The 17,534-nt window shown below is 43.3% G+C and overlaps 2 long non-coding RNA genes across 6 annotated transcripts in view; one reads left to right on the top strand and one right to left on the bottom strand.

The window, feature by feature from the left end:
• The window catches only part of LOC140603089 (uncharacterized), a 35,359-nt gene extending 31,088 nt beyond the window's left edge, over positions 1 to 4,271 (bottom strand). For 2 of the 3 annotated variants that reach the window (XR_012006139.1, XR_012006137.1), the window contains exons 1-2: positions 4,151 to 4,271; positions 3,102 to 3,191 (exon numbers count right to left, since the gene is read on the bottom strand). This is a non-coding gene — a long non-coding RNA (uncharacterized lncRNA). Of the gene's footprint in view, positions 1 to 2,576; positions 2,751 to 3,101; positions 3,192 to 4,150 lie in introns of all 3 variants that reach the window. The other variant, XR_012006138.1, reaches the window with a different exon arrangement.
• Positions 3,854 to 15,443, top strand: LOC140603087 (uncharacterized). 3 transcript variants are annotated; one of them, XR_012006135.1, is made up of 4 exons: positions 3,854 to 3,992; positions 5,467 to 5,529; positions 11,942 to 12,059; positions 13,980 to 15,443. It is a non-coding gene; the product is annotated as an uncharacterized lncRNA (long non-coding RNA). The 3 variants fall into 3 exon arrangements; XR_012006133.1 differs by lacking the exon at positions 3,854 to 3,992 and adding an exon at positions 4,362 to 4,943; XR_012006134.1 differs by lacking the exon at positions 3,854 to 3,992 and adding an exon at positions 5,186 to 5,302.
• Positions 15,444 to 17,534: the final 2,091 nt, after the last annotated feature.

The raw sequence follows: 17,534 nt of genomic DNA, 5'->3' as shown, positions 1-17,534 counted from the left end.
CATTATGTGGTTTCACAAAAGACATTAAAAGTACAACCACAGGCCTTTTCTGTGCTCTATTAGGCTTCCACGTTTATAGTCAGATCTCTCTGCTTTCTTTTAAAGCACTTAACACAATTTCTAATTGCATTTTTGTTTTTGTGGCCGTTTATTTCATGTCAGTCTCTCCCGCTAGACTATCTGCTTCATGGGGGCAACGAATGCATCTGTTTTTCTCACAAATTGTATTCCAAACTCCTAGCAGAATGCCTGGCACATAGTAGGTGCTCAGTAAATATTTGTTACGCAAATGAATGAAGTGGCAGGGCTGGGGGAGGGTGTTCAATAATTATTTGTTTGATGATTTAAAAGTCTGATTATTAAAGGAGGCAATGATCTGGTTATTTTACAAATATAACCAAGACCCAGCAAGCCAGGAGAGTTACCAAAGAGACAGGTTGGTTCACTGCAAATATGGAGGCAATCTGAACCCAGGGATCTGCCTAGTATCATTGCCAATTTCTAATAGCATTTATTTTTGAGCTTATTTGTAAGTAATGTGATGCTGGACATGATTCAAAGCACACCAAGCAGAGGCTCAGCCTCTTTAGTGATTATAATCTAAAAGAGTGTCCAGTGGAAATTTTACATAGGAATGTTTATGTTGATGCTTTCTCATAAACTATATACTTAGCTCCCTCAGGATGTATGATAGTGTGGGTCACCAACAAGGGATCACTAAAAGGAAGGGACTCCATTTTCTGAAGCCCCCTCCTCAGTCCATTTACTCCCAAGTACCCCTGAGCCTGAAACTAGACTGTGCTATTTATGGAATGCCAATCACCAGAGAGAACTATTCTAGGTGCTTTGGGGAAATACATAGGACTTACCAGGCATGGTACTTGCTTTAGAGGGGAAAACAAGCAAGTCTACATTTATTTTCCTTTGTCACTAGGGTTCTTTCTCTCTAAAGATCTATTCTGGGTACTCAGCAGCTGCTGAATTGACCTGCAAATAAATTCGACTACATTCACAGTTCCTAAAAATGACTGTGACCAGTTCAGTCACAAAGGTGAGAAGAAAATATTTTCAGAGAGAGCAGGGGTACATGAGAAAAAGTCACATAAAATAAGTAGAAAAGGCTTGAGATTGCATAAATCCAACACAAACTGTTGGTTGTGAGGAGGTAGCAGTCTCTCCAGTTATGAAGAAAAATCTCAACATGCATCCTACATGGGACCCTGCCAGCAACCTATGGGCATGTCACTCCCCTTCTCCATTTATGGCTACCGGTTGCCATTGCTTGGCAAGTACAGTAGATGGGAATATTTAAAGACCCTAAACTCTACTCCCAATGAACTGGGACTCCAGTTCTGGAGGTCACAGCAAGGAAATAGAGTGACCCAAACAAATTTCTTTAAGATAAAATTTCCTTTCATTTTGACAACTAACAGCAAAATCTGGATTTCTAAACTACTCTTCCTCCCATCATTTAGGTTGGTGTGCTCAGAAAAGGACAGAGTGGTAGCGATAACTAAGCTACTTGTGGTGGCAACGGTCCTGTAGCTTGCTCGGGTTTGGGCTGCAAGATAGTGCATTTCAGCTACCTTTCACGTTCCTACCACCTAACAATGCTGGCAGGTGAAATTGTAGGAGAGGAAAAATAGTTTCAAAAATAATTTTTTGGATGCCTGGGTGGCTCAACTGTTGAGCATCTGCCTTTGGCACAGGGCGTGATCCTGGAGTCCCGGGATCAAGTCCTGCATCCGGCTCCTTGCATGGAGCCTGCCTCTCTCTCTGCCTGTGTCTCTGCCTCTCTCTCTGTGTCTCTCATGAATAAAGAAAGAAAATCTTTAAAAAATATATTTTTTTCTTCTACCATTCTTTATTCTTGGCTGAGATCCCCTATAATAAAAACACATTAACAGAAGAAAAATGAAAAATTTTTAAAGATTTTATTTATTCATTTGAGAAAGAGAGCATAAATGCACAAGCAGATGTAGGGGCAGAGGGAGAAGGAGGGGGAAAGAATCTCAAGCAGACTCTGCTCTGAGTGTGGAGCCTGGCTTGGGGCCTGATCTCATGACCCTGAGATCATGACCTGAGCTGAAACCAAGAGTCAGATGCTTAACCGACTGAGCCACCCAGGCAGCCCAGAAAAATGAATTTAGTTACATACATATGTACATCCATCCACCCCCCCCCCCCCGGGATACCCATCCCCCTGGGATACCCATCCCAGGTATGGGACGCCAAGATAGCCTGGTAACTGAGTGGTAACTGAGGCTTATATACCACCCTGGGAAAAGGGATAGGGGTGAGCCTCTCTCTTTTGGTCTTTGCTATTTGGAAGGGGAAACAAGTTTCGTGGGAGAGTTGCCATGTGCCAGGAGTTATATGGGACATTTTACATGTAATAAGCCACTTAATCTACCCAACCTGTCAGCGAGGGGCTTAACATTCTCTTATTCTTGCAGATATTAAGAATAAACAAGTGCAGATATATGAAGTTCCTTGCCCAAGGTCACACAGCTAACACATAGTGGAGGCAATATTGGAAGCCATAATCTGCTATTATCAAGCTGAGGCTTACTTACAGGCAGGAAGTGTGTTTATCTCAACCACGAAGCCCCTCCAGACACTCTGGACAAAGTAGAATCGTAGCAGAAGATAAGGAGAAATGGGACCCTCCTGCACCCCATCTTTTGCACTTGAGGAGTTGCTGCTTCCTGCCTCGTGGGGCAAAAGGGCAGAGCCCTGCTTTCATTCCTCTGCAGAAAAAAAAGCAGGTCTATGCCAGACATAGAAAGTTCACTCTTCAGACCTTTCTGCGAAACTGCATTATGTTCTGTTTCATGTTTCCTAAATTATTTGCAACAGGCAGCTGTGCTTGGTCAGAATCTCTGAGGTGCTCTGGGATTCCAGACAGGGTGGGGGCTGCCGCCCTGCTCTCTCCGGCTGGGAATAATACAATTCACAAATGTGGAGCATCTGGGGAATTTAGGGGCTAAAAAAGAGAAGCTCCTGGCTGGAAGTGGCTAGGATTCCTGGAACTTCGTGGTCCAGGGATGTTTTGCTTTTGCTGTGTAGCTAATAATACAGCAGCCCTGTATTGACATTACCGTGTCGTAGGCACCGTACGAAGGACCTTTTTGCAGGTTCTTGACGCATCCGTCTGGCAATCCTGACAGCACTTAGTCCTCGCAAAGACCCTGAGAGGTAGATATTAGCCGGCACATGTTATATGAGATGAATTAATGGAGGCTCAGATATAATCACAGCTTTTCCACCAAGTTGGGGTTCAAACCCAGGCTGCTTGGCCTGAATGTTCATATTTTTAACAACAGTATGTTGCTGCCCATGAATTTACTGTGAGGTTAACGAATATATCGGACAAGCTTTTCTCCATCTCACACGCTACCCACCAAATGCTTGAGCAATTGAGATAGTTTGAGTTCACTGATGAGGGGAATGGAAAAACAGCACTTGGGTTTGTCCCAGTTACATGAATTAATTCTGTCTTGGGGTTCTGATGGCAGCATAAACCAAAGAGCCCAGAATCCCATGATGAAATTATATCGTTAAAGTCCTTGGCAGCTTAGCTATTATTTTATGTAAAATATATGCATGGCTTCTGAGAATTCTTCTCCACCAGCAGACAGGATGAAAAAAATATTAGCAATGATCGGATTCTATGCTATCACGCCGGTATTTATGTGCCATTATTGATAGGAATGCTGCTTGTTTGGAATCTGGAAGGTAAACAGAGTTTCAAATTCCAACCCTCTATTGTGGAAAGTAATAACCCTGCAGCATGGCCATGCAAATTAAGGAACTCTGAAACCCCAAACCTCCAATCACAGCACCGGGCACACCAACATTCCAAACACGCCTCTCTCCCCAAAGAGAGCCTGGCTCATGCCACGGAATCTTTTCAGAGCCAGCATCAAAGGCTGCGTGAGGCCCAGTATGTGGGACATCTCATTGCAGCCCAAGTCCCAACGTGGGGTGAGGTCAGTGAGGGCAAATAACTAAATAGTTTTCTCCAAAACGCCATAGTTGGAATTCCCTCCCCTGCCCTGGGTTCCTCGCCCCTCCTCGCTGTCATGCATGTCTTAGTCTTACAAAGTCCTGGGGGCTCAGTGCCTGGCTGGCCCCCCGCCCCACCCACCTGCTGCACAAGGCGGTGCCCAGCCCAAGCATAAAAGAACTCCACCACCACCACCCCCCCTTCTGCAGAGAGGGACAGAGCTCGAGACACGCCCAGGCTATCTATAGAAAATCCCTCTGGGGGTTCTGCTGACAAGTCACTCGAGATCCCTCCTTGGGCTTTATTATGTCACAGGAACCCTGGATGGAATGCAGAGGATTAAATTCCGAGCCCTTCCCAGTCGGCTGGCCCCAAAGGAGGGGAGCCAGCCGCTTTCTGCCTGGCTCTGGGGCCAGCTGCGCTCTCAGGTGCCCCCTACTGCATGTTTTTGGCCCTCTGGTCCTGACGCCTGCAGAGGCGCAGGCCAACCTTCCAGGGAGGCTGTAGGAAGGCCTGGGGGCTGCAGGCAGCTCTACCCGGCTGCTTTCTTAAAGCCTGGAGGGAAAAGGATGGACGCTAAGGATGCAGCTTTGACCCTCAGAGCTCACCGAAGGGATCTGGGCAAATCACTGCTCCCCACTGAGCTTTGGTTTCCTCCCTGGGAAAACCCTGGCCCATGAAACTGCTACTATCACTACCTCGCAGAAGCTAGGGGGTGGATGCCACGGAGGGCTCTCAGCAGGTGCTGAGGGGGGATTTGGAGGCCCCAGTGGCAGGCACAGGTCCATGCCCATTGAAGGATGACAGAAAATGCCAGAAGATGCCAGAGCGAGGAAACACTTCAATTGTGGGCTTATTCTTTTTGAAAGGCAAGGATATCATCTGGTTACTTAACCTGACAATCTTGTGTGTTCCTCACCCATAATATGATGAGGTAGGTTCCTACCTACTAGGTAGGTCTGTGGTGATGAATAAATGGGTCAGTTCATTAAAAGGGCTTCAGATGGTGCCCGGTGTGTACCAAGACGCCTATTTTTATTATTATTCTATGGGTTACCTATGGTTGTTGTTGTTCTTATTATGAGATCCCGGAGCTTTTACAGCCAACAATGCTTTGCAAAGATCACTAGTGTTGATAACATTCCTTGCATATTTATGACATGCCAGTCATTCTGCTGAACATTTAAAATAATCCAGCATTTCAGAACAATCCTGTGCATGAAGTACTATCATTTCCATCTTTTAACACTGAAGAACCCGAGTGTTAGGGACCTGCGCTAGGTCAGAGAGCCGGTGAGTGACAAGCATGGTCATACCTGTCCCACCAGAGCTTGCCCAGACTGGAGTCCTCTCCAGCTGTTGGAACTCCCACGCACCCTTGACCTTGCTGGGTCTCATATGGAGCCATAAGGCAGATACTTACACCCGCTTTCTTTCCTTCACACGGTTGTCTCCAGGGAAGTGCTGTGCCAATTTACGTTCTGCCCAGAAGTGGGAGGATCTAATCTTCATACAGGAAGGTAAGTCAAAGGAGGTGGTAGCGGACTTGGACAGTCCCCGGGAGCTTGCAGATTCATGGGATTGTCCTGCTCCTTCTCAGAGAATGAGAAAGGACAGAGGGGACATAGTATACGTTTGATCTAAGCCAAAAGCCCAGGGATGCAGGCTCCTGTAGTCCTGGGGAGGCCACTTGTGTTATGAAAAGTAGATGGTTCCCCACTTTCAGAACCTGGCAGGTCTTGAATCTCTCCGTGTGTGTCCATGCGGGCGCACACGTGCACGCACCACACACACACACTGATGCTTTCAGTAATAATGCATCACTAGGCTTCCACCTTAGCCGAGTATGTGAAACATGTAAACAAATAATAAATTATGCCTGTGCCAATGGGGCATAGAAGCAGTAACTATAAAATACTACCCAGGGGAGAGAAAGTTTATTGAGACTATGATAGAATGCCCCGATCTCATTGCCAATGGCATTATTTCACACCCAGAGCAAGCTGGCAGGGTTGTTACTTCTTGAAGGAGAGTTTTGTCTTTCTCTTTAAACATTAGATTTTTTTTTCTCCTTTAAACAATGCAAATCTTTCCTTCCAAAGGGATCTTGAAGAGCAGATTCCTTCCATTGTTATAAAAGGGATTCGGGATCCTCAGAATGAAGGGATTCCTGATGACAAGGGCTTTTGTTGTTGTTGTTGTTTGTTTTGTTTGTTCGTTTTAAAGATTTTATTTATTTATTCATGAGAGACCCAGATAGAGAGAGGCAGAGACACAGGCAGCGGGAGAAGCAGGCTCCATGCAGGGAGCCCAACATGGGACTCCATTCTGGGGCTCCAGAATCACGTCCCGGGCCAAAGGCAGGTGCTAAACCACTGAGCCACCCAGGGATCCCCATGACAAGGTTTTAAGTACTGCTCATTTGGCACGGTGGGTGCCACCAAGGCTTTCCTTTACATGGAATGCAGACCTTGGTTCCTAGGGGTAAGAGATCCTTTGAGGGACATGTCCCTGCTGGACCCTGGGTTGAGAGATGATGCATCATAACAGACTAGAGCAGTGGTCTCCAAGGTGGGGTGTCATACCCAGAGGGTGCTATCCCCAAGCAATTCATTTGAAGTGAAGAAAGTATTCACTTTTTATACTTATTTTTTATGTTATCAATACAAAACCATTTTGGTTATTAAAACTTTAAATATATATAAAAGTAGAATAACTTAATGAACTTCCCATGTACCCATGTAGTCATCATCTGACTTCAAATATCATCAATAATTCGTGGCTAGGCTGTTTTCCACTATTCATCCACCTACTTGCTCCACTCTCTTCTCCTCCCACATTCTTTGAAGCAAATGCCACCGTATACATTGGGAAAAGCAGTCTTGTACATGCAGTCATTGGACACTCCTCACCACCCCGTAGAACATTTCTTACCAAAAGATAAAGCACCCACACAGCCTGTACTGGGTTTTATTGCCTTGTGTGGGAATAGCTTTCCCTATTTTAGGTTCAATGGATGTTCCTTTGCTTAAGCATGCACATCAATGGGTCACAGGTCCTCAGTCTTCAGTATTTCAGACCTCATGGGAGAGAAGTTGGGGTCCTTCCACTCTGAGAGGACCTACATATAGATCAATTGCCCTTTATTGGCTGCTGGGTGAGACCCAACAGCCATGAGAGACCAATCTATGTTTCTTCTCTATGTAAGGAAAATGTTCCACCTTGCATTTTCCTTGGTGATTCCAGCACCACAATAAAAAGAACTGAAGAGTTTGGAGTCCATCCTTGGATTGGTAACCAGTGTACAGTGTTCTGCTCCCTAGAACTGATAACTGCTGCTCTGTGTTTTGCTGTACACTCTCTCATTATGGCCATAAATATTTCAATATATGGATCTAAACAAGTCCTCCATCTTTAAAAACATAACCATAATACCATCTTTATATTCTGAAAGCATCAATGATAATCCCTCCACATAATTGAGTATCTAATCACTGTTTACTTTTCCTCAATTGTCCCATTTTTTTACAGTTTGAACTGGGATACAAACAAAGTCAATACATTGTGATGGATAAATATGTCCCTTATATCCCTTTTAATTTATTGATCCCTTTCTCAACCTTTTATTCTATTCTTGCAAATTTTGTTGAAGAACCTGGATTATTTTTCCTGGTTAATCTACAGGTTGGATTTTGCTGATTACATTCCCATGGTATCATTTATCATGTGCTTTTATCCCTTGTATTTGCTATAAATGAAAAATCAAGAGGCTCTCTCAGGTTCAAATTAAATATTTCTGGCAAGAACACTTTGTAGATGGTGCTGTGGACATCTATTGGGAGAACATAATATTTGGTTTTCTCTTTTTTTGTGATATCAGCAATCTGTGATGATCATTGCTAAATCCTGTAACTCACTAAGGATTACAAAATGTGACATTCTATATATCTGTCCTCATTTATTAGCTGGAATACTTCTATAAGGAGAATCTTCTCATTAGCTTTCTGCTAACCCCGAGGCATAACTCTTATAGGAAAGGCAGGACAAATGATTTTTTTCCTGGACCAGTTTTCAAAATAATAAGTTCATCATCTAGTATTTTCCAAAAGTGATTACCACCTATCTTTCAGTAGCTATAAGCATATGAATTTGCACATATATAATGTGATTTAACCCATTGTGGTTACTCAAAGTCCCTAATTTTTGGCCAGTGGAAACCTATTCAAGTTGGTTCCTGAGTCCTTTTGACATGACCCCACTACTAATTGATAGCTTCTTTGTTTTCTGGTATGACAAGATGTTCCAAGCGTACTTCCCAGACTTCTCCAAGGAGCTGATTCCTTTTAGTGGGAAATAGTATTTAAAGACCACAATCTATACTTAGGGTTAGATTATCCTTTTTAAAAAATTCTTTAAAACTATTTAAAAATAAAAATGTGCATAATATATTAATACTATGGTAAGTAGATAACATTTATGAATGACAAAGAAACATACATACCAAATACAATTTAGAGACCTACTTATTTAAAGTATATATCTGAGAAATGTGCTTGAATTCCAATTCTGAGCTCCTTTTCTGGCTCTTTGGCCTTGGTCAAGTACTTTTTTCTCTCTAAATGTCATTTTCTTCAAGTGTAAAATGAACAACAGTCATAGCTACTTCAGGGAATATTATGACGAGCAAATAAGGTAGATGGTAGAGAGAGATAGAGATATTGGTAGATGATAGGTTAATAGATCCATTGTTAGCATAGATCAATGTGCACACGTACATACCCTGGCTTCACTCAACAAATGGGAGCTATTCTAGTATATCGACTAAGACCAATATTGGCAGAGCCCCACTCTTATGGAAGGTCCTGTGTCTGCCCCTCAAGGATCTTGCAAACCAGAGGACTAGAGAAGCACTGCTCATAGGTATGCACATGCAGCAACCATTCTCCCAAGGACTTCCTGAGCAATATGAAGGGTGAGCCTTCTGGAAGTTCAGAGGAGAACTCCTGGGCACCTGGAGAGGTCTGGAAGTCTTTGTGAGAAAGATAGGGCTTTACTAAGGAGGTGGACATGGGATATGAGGTGGCAGAGAAGGCATGCCGGGTGGGGCAGATGGCCAGGTACAGAGAAAAGGGGAGACAACAAAATAGTAATAGGAGGAGAAGCTACTGGAAGAAACAGTCGCAGGAAAGAATGAATGTTCCATAGTCCCAACCCTCCATAGAGGTGAGCCAGAGGAGGATAAGAAACAGGACCCTGTTGGTTTTAAGAGTATATTTGGTCTCTCAGTAGTGGAAGGAAGCTGCGCTGCATCTGAGAGGAAAGAGGGAGTGGGGGCTTGCACAGAGGGCTCCCTGTGGGTGGTCCTTAGAAGGACAAAGCCACCCAGGCACTAGACAACTACAGAGCAACCTAGAATCCCATAAGCTGCCCTAGTGTGTGGCAGGCATCCCCCCACTTTCACAATGGCTTTGATGGCCCAAGCCCCAGGAACGCCAAGACTAGGCTGGCAGCAGCAAAGCCAATGCCAGGAATAACTGAAACTGTGCATGCCTCTCAAAAGCTTGGTGGGCCTCTGGATCCTGTCTGGCCGGGCCACGTCTGGAACTCACATTATCACGATTACGTGTCCGACACTGTGTTAAGTGCTTAACACACATTCTGCCATTTAGTCCTATGGTCAGCCTCCAAGACAAAGTGTTCCCATTCAACAGATGAAAACACTGAGGGTACAGAAGTCCAGCAATTTAGTGCAGGTTAAATACAAACTGAAGGTGGAATTCAAACTTAAGTCTGCCTCTAAAACCCTTTCTCCTACTCTTTTCACTCTCCACTGTTACTGACTATCCCTTAAAATGATGGTCAGATTCATTTAGTACAGCATCTATGGTCGCCCATGGTAGAAGCTGCTGGAACATTCCACATTTTTTACACACATTAACTCTTTTAGTTCTCTCATGCCTTGTGGGAAGCTTTTCTATTATTCTTATTTTGGAAACGGAGGCACAGAGAGATTAAAAAACCTACCTCAGGTCACACAGTGAGGACAGCGCAGGGTTCAAACCCAGGCAGTCTGGATCCAGAGCCTGCAGGCTTGATCTCGTGCCATAACTCTGCCTCACATGGGCCAGGTTTCCTCTCCATCCCACGTTTCCTTTCTAATGCAATTATGTGCCTGCCCAGGAAGCACTGTCGGGGAGTGGCAGGAAGGCTGAAATACCCCGAGAACAAGATGTTGGAGGTGGCAGGTGGCAGTTCTATGCTAACAATGTCTGTTCCCCTTGCAGCGGCACCTCTGATACTTATGTGAAGTGAATGCACTTGGCTCTGGGAATCAGAGAATTTGGAGTTTTAGGGGTAACAGTGCACGTACCAGGGAGGGATCCTATTCCACTACTCTGGTGTCAGAATTTTCTTTTTTTTTTTTTAAATTAAAAATTCTTCTTAGGAGATTTTATAGGGAGAGCACAAGCAGGTGGTGTTAAGAGTAGGGGAAAAAAATCTTCTTTGTCCCTTAGGGACTAAGAGCAATGCCTGTTCTACTGAGATTTGTAGTCCAATTTATCTTCCTTAAATGACCACATAGGAAAATGATCACAGCAGCGAAGTGACATTAGAAATGTGAAATGGATAAATAAAACGTTGGCGAGCGCTCTGGCTGCTGAACCCACTTGAAAAATGGAGATCTAAAGAGTACACAAACTGAACTAGAAGGAGCCTTTAGAAGGAAGGCAACAGAACAAAAATGTCAAATGTTTATCTGGACAAAAAGAGAAACTGATGGGCAGAGGCCCTCAGGCCCTTGCAGGATTCTTTCTTCTTGAGCAAGGCTGAACATTTCCACGGGTCATTTCCCTGCAGTGGTCACAGCCACTTCTAGTGATGACGGCATACCACGGAGCGTTCCTCGTGGAAGGGCCTTTGAGGTCACACTTTGTAGTCTGACCACTTCACTGTGCAAATGCGGAGCCAGGCCCAGAGAGATGAAGTGACATGGCCTGATACTTGATGTGCATTGTCTTGTGCAATGTTTACAAAAATCAAACCATTCATCAGATTGGAATGCAGGTGAAAACAGCAGCAACCACTGACATCCCCGAACCCTACTGTGTTCCAGATCCCAGAGAGCCTTCTGCAAATGTGATGTCATCTCATCCACGCAACAACTTGGTGAGATTGGTACTAGCACAGCCATTGAGGCCTGGAGAAATTAAGTGTCTTGACCAAGGTCACATAGCTAGGAAGTGTCAAAGCCACGTCTCAACCCAGCCCTGGCACCAAGTCTCATGTTCCTTCTTTACTGCCTTTTGACAAGAATGGGGAATAGTAAAATAAACCAGGATATATCTCCTGGGATATTATTTCACAATTAAAAATTGTTATGAACTTTATGTAGTAACATGGTAAATGCTCATTATACAGTGTTTAGTGAAAACTGTAATAGTCGATGTAACTATGCAGAAGAAAAATGGAAGTAGAATGTTTAAATACTAACAGTGGCTGAATAGCATGATAAGCTTCTCTTTTTTTTCTGCTTTTTACCCATTTTAATTTTATGTAATGTGGTATAGATCTTTTTGTAACGGAAGAATGAATATAACCATTTTTCTTAAAGAACCAGCAGTATACTCTTAGAATCGATAAGGAAAAGGCTAAAATGAATAGTAATATATTTTCCTTTCCTTGGCAATAAAAGCTAATAAGTAATTGATTTGCAGTGTGAGATAGAAGACCATTATACAAAGTCCATACATAACACCATTCTCTTCTTACATTTCATCAGATGCAACAAAAACTAAAACTCAAAGAATTAAAATCTGAAGCTACCCTATTTTTATGGCTTGCGTAGCCGAGTCTATTAATAAAACGAGATGATAACCTTCCTATGTTTACCAGGGTGGTGACTAATCATTCTTTCCTCTGTCTGTAATTGAGCTCCAGCCAACATTGAAGCCCGTGGACACATTGGGTTAGAAGATTCCTTCCCGTCCACTCTCTCCTTCCACGTGTGAAAGCTCAGGCAAAAAGCAGCAAGTCACTTGCTCAAGATCTTGTGAGTCTTAATATTTAAATCCTGAAAATAAACTCCAAACCCCCCTTTTTGGTTTTGTGCCGATCCCAGCAGCCAGTTCAGAACCCTTCCTTCTCTGGATGAGTTAAGGCTTCAGTGAGGGCACAGGATGAAAAGCCCAGTTTAATAAACATGGGCATTAGCAGTAGCTTAATTCCCTGAGTGCTTCCTAGGTGCCAAGCACCATGCTAAATGCTTAACACGGCCGATTTAGCCCCTAACGTAAGCCTGAGGTACAGGTAATAACATCAATCTTATTTCTATGCTGAGGAATAGGAGGGTCCGGAGGACCAAGCCTCATGCCCCAAATGTATAGCCAGCTGGCAAGTGGGCCAGGGCTTTAGCCTGGATTGAAGGCCTTCAGAGCCAGGACTCGTACCTCCTGCGTCTTAGCCCAGAAGGGACTCACAGTGCCAACAGGCTCTCACCCACGGACACAATGTTATTCCCGGGGAGTTAAGAAACTTGCCTGAGGTGAGAAGGGGTGTTGGAAAGAAAGCCAGATGTCTGTAGTCCAGAAACATGACCAAGGCTATTTGGTAGCAATCCAGAAAGCCTTGATTTCAACCTCAGAAAAGCAATCTATCAGCTCCTCCTTCTTCCTTCTTCCCACCAAAGTGTGCCTCTTGGTAGCCTTGGCTTTTGCTTACTCAGCTTGCACACCCCCACCCTTTTTTTAATAGAAATTGTGATCAAATGTAAGCTCGGCAACTCATTCAACAGATGCATGGTGGGTTTCAGGCCTTGGCAAGGCCTGAGGGGAGGACAGGGTGCAAAGTTCTTCTCCAATGTGGTACATGACCTCAAGAACCTTCAAGAACTGCACCAATAGGCTTACTTTGCCAGACAGACATGGGGGAGCCCGAGAGGGGATGCCTGTTACTCTTTTATTTTATTTTTTTTTCTTTTTTTTTTTTTGCCTGTTACTCTTTTAAAGTGAGCAGTCCATGCTCCTATGTTTGCCAGAGGAATTACACAAACATTTATATATCCTAATACCCAGCAAGGCAGGCCTGAAGCTCCCTGCACTGAATGGCTCGAGTTCTATTTCCTCTGTCAAAATTAAGTGGCCCTGGCTGAATTGAGGGCACACTGTATTAGCCAGTCAATGAGCAGAGCCAGGAAAATTGGTATCAAAGGAAAGAAGAAGAAAGGAATGAGCAGACATTTAAGATAAGCCACTGAAAAGCACATATTGGAATTCAAATGTATCAAGAATAGGCTTTGGAGCTAGTTGTGTCTGATTCTGAATCTTGGCTCCAAACAATCACAGGCTGCGTGATGTTGGTAAGTCCTGTAGTTATTCTCAGGTTCTGTTTCAAAATCACTAAACGAAGTACTGATGCTCACCTTGCAGGGCTACGAGATTCATGATAATGCATGCCTAATGTCTAGCGCAGCGCCTGCCATTTTGCATTGCCTACTGTGTGGTGACTAGTATTTATAATCCCTGGGCATTTCCACTAACTGTTGGCTTGGCCCACAGTTGTAAATTAAGTTGAGGATTTCCAAAAGTGAGGGAAAATAATGTCTTAAAGCAAAATTCAACAAACAGCTGAGCAATATTTACTGAGTATCTGCTCTGGACTTCGTTGGGGGTGGGGAGGCAGGGAGGACTGCCTGCTTTTTCCATGACAGTGAGAAAATAAAAACTCAAATTAAAATAAAAACTGAACTAAGAAAGCTTGTTTTCAAAACACTAGGCTCAGCCTCTGTGGAGAGAGAAAATGAACTCACCAATTTGTTTCAGCTCCAAAGGCAAACTACAAATGAACGTGGATATCCAGTTTTGACCGGAGTTGATCAACTAAGTATGCTCTAGAGCCAGGTGGAGTAGCCCAGGTAATACAAGCTGCTATAACAGAAAAAACCCCAAAGAAGATATTTCTTTCTCATTCACAGGAAGTCCAAAAAATTGGAGATGGAAGAGATGTGAAAGGGGTCCTTCCAGGCTCTGGCTGGCTGAGGCTTTACCATCTTCAGCGTGAAGCTCCCAAGTCTGACCTGGCATCGACTTCCAGCCTACAGATGGGGGAAGCAGGAAGGCACACTTCTCACCTCTATCTCCACACTCCATTGGCTAAAATTTAGTCATATGGTTGTACCTAATGGCAAAGGAAGCTGGGAAAACGATCTGTTAAGCAGGAACTGGAAATGGATTTTCAGAATAGCAGTCAGTTTCTGCTACACAGTGCACCTGCAAACACCAGGGATTCCATGTTTGGGAAATCTAAGACCCATTCTTTCTTGTTTTCATTCTTGTAACTCACCCCCGGTATTTAGTCCTTTGGTCCCCAGGTTCATAACTACAGGCAAATTTTCACAGTGCAGGGACAAAATAGAATAAAAGGGAGAGTGGTAGATATTAAGGACTCTCAAAGGGAAAAGTCAAACGAAATTTAAGCCAAGAGGGAAAAATCAACATTCAGCCTCTCTGCTTATACAACACTCTGAAGGTGAAGCCTCTAAGAAACCAAGGCAACATTCACAGAGCTGCATCAGCAGATTTGGGATGTTTTGACACAGTTAAATTTAAGCTAAAACTTGAGTCTTCCTCAAAATAAGAGCATTTAATTGATTGTTTATGTTTCCTGGCTATTGTAAACTCAAGCCTAAACCACCAAGTCATACTATCTGTAATGATCATACCTTGTTCTGGAGCGTTCAGTTCTTAGAACCTCCAGAGCTTAGAGAAATGGCTTCCTTTATTGGCATGTCCAGGACAAATATCCACTATTCATGTAGGTCTACCTCTGGATTCTTGTCCGTTCTCCCGGACTCCATGTGGCTCAGACCACAAGAAGCTCAGGCTGAGATTTCCTGTCTCATCTTCCACAACTTTTCCACCTTCCTGCGAAAGTTCTGCTTTGGAGCTCATATCATCTTAGTGTCAATCTTTCTTTGTCACGACCCGCAATAATAAACACATTTTATATTTTGATCCAGTACACGCACACACATACACACTTAAAACAAAAGTTTCTTGAAACATTTTTATTTTATTAAGAATTATGCATTCAGATAATTTCTGTTTAATTCTATTTCAATCCATTAAAAAATGCTCCTTGAGATTACTAAATTGTTTAGATAAACCATAGATTGGTTATGTTTGTGGTCTACTAGCCTACAGTCATCAGCCTACATTAGCAGAATTATTTTTTCTCTCCTTGAAGCCAGGGAACCTCATCTCTGCTCCATTTTTCCCATATTTTCCTAAAATTACACCCTCAGCTTTTCCCCTTGTCACCTTTTGAATCTGTAACTCCTGTATCTCCCTAGACGTCAGACTCCTATTCTTATAGTCCTCTAGCTTGTTACACCCACTTTACCTACACTTCAAGATTAATAAAGAGTTTTAGACCCTTACTCTTCCATTGACTCTTCTTTATTAGAAGCTTTCTGGTCTTGTGTTTCCCAGGCTACCCATACTCCATCACTACAACCTTCTAATTTGCCTATTGGTCCACCACTTGGCATGAGATATTTTGGTTCTGTCTTCTTGATAATCAGGCCCACAGCTTGGCCATCAGCCTGATGGGCATGGCCAAGAAAGTGTATACATTAATGTGTCTGAGCCAGGCCTGTCAACTGGGATTGATGTCTCCACTGAGTCATGACTGCTTAGTTATTCTTTAGCCCACTGTAATCCTCCCACTTCTAATCCCTCTGCACTGTTATAGACTGAAAAATACAAAGCATACTTGTTGGGCCTTATTTTACTCTGTCTGCAGCATCTGAGACTATCAACCTTCAAAATCTCTCCTCATTACTTTGAACGCTCCCACTTCCCTAGTTTTTTGCATCTTCTCTGGCCACTCCTTTTTAAGCTTCTTCATAAATTCTTTCTCTTCTCTCTACCTCTTAACTGTTGATGTCTTCACATTCTACAACATTCTAGGGCAAAGTCATCCATGCACATGGTTTCCCCTGCATGATGATGACTCTCACCAATATATCCTAAATCCATGGTCCTTGCAGCTTCATATCCAATCCTTATTGCATCCCTTCACCAGGATGTCTCACAGAGCCTTTCATTTTTTTTTAAGATTTTATTTATTTATTCATGAGAGACACAGAGAAAGAAAGGCAGAGACACAAGCAGAAGGAGAAGCAGGCTCCTCGCAGGGAGCTCGATGTGGGACTCTGGGATCAAGCCTTGAGCCGAAGGGAGATGCCCAACTGCTGAGCCACCCAGGCATCCCTCACAGAGCCTTTCAAACACAACATGTCCCAAAATGAAGTTGGATCTTTCCCCCTACTTAGTGTTCTTCAAAGGGTTGCCGTTGCATTTAGAAAAAAAAAATCCATAATTATTATGGTCTTCCAGATCTAAATGGTCTAATAACCTCTAGCTCCCTTGTCCACCCCATTATTTAGACTTTTCTCATGACTCATTCTGCTCAATACAAACTTGAAGTTCCTCCAATACGCCAAGTATGTACTTATCACAGGGCTCTGCCTGAAATGCTATTGACCCAGCTGGAAAAGCCACAAAACTCTCTTCCCCACCTCACTAAGTTTTCTACTGAAATACCAGCTGCTCACAGAAGCCTCTCCCACCAGCCTGTCAAAATAATATCCTTATCCCCTTCCCCTGCTTTATTTTGCTTCAAAGTAGTTACCATGACATTACATGAATGTGTTTATTTCTGTTTATCCTGTTCACTAGAATATAAGTTTATTTAGCTGAATCCCCAGCACCTAGAACAATACTTGAGACAAAGTAAGAACTCAATAAATAATTGATGAACAAATGATTTATTTATCTCCTTCTTCTCTCTTATCTGCTGCCCCCTAACTGTGCTTTCTCCAGGATTCTAGGTAAAAAGTGCATGATTTTCCCAGTCATAGCCCAAGCCAGAAGCTTGGCCTGAAGCATCCCCTACTTATTCTCTCCACCCATATCCCATCTTTCATGTTTCTTAGTGTATCCTCCTAAGTCTCTCTCCTGTTGCACTTAATTTCTCCATCTTCGCTGCTGTGACCTTGTTTTCAGTATCATGGATCCCTTTGTAAATTTAATAAAAGCAATGGGTCGTCTTCTCAGGAAAACATGCATGGAAACAACATATTCTTCATAAAAGAGTCTTTAGATTTTCCAAAGCCCAGCATGGATGTCCCTCCCCAAGTGCCACTATATCCAAAGGTAAAAATCTCTGGCTCAATGACTCCTTATTTTTTGCATGAATAACTGTGATGTGTGCTTGGCTCTGAATGTTTGTGCCCCGCCCCACCCCCACCAGAAAATGCGTATGTTGAAATCCCAACTTCCCATGCAACTGTATTATAAGGTAGGCTTTGGGTGGTGATTATGTGATGAGGGCAGAGCCCACATGAATGGGATTAGTGGCTTATGAAAGAGATTCTGGAAAGCTAGCTCACTTCTTTCTCCATGTGAGGTTACATGGAGAAGACAATGGTCAATGACGGAGTAAGCTTTCATCAGACACCAAATCT

Source organism: Canis lupus, chromosome 13, assembly GCF_048164855.1.
Source record: "Canis lupus baileyi chromosome 13, mCanLup2.hap1, whole genome shotgun sequence".
NCBI classification, from domain to species: domain Eukaryota; kingdom Metazoa; phylum Chordata; class Mammalia; order Carnivora; family Canidae; genus Canis; species Canis lupus.
This window is presented reverse-complemented; position numbering and strand designations above follow the sequence as displayed.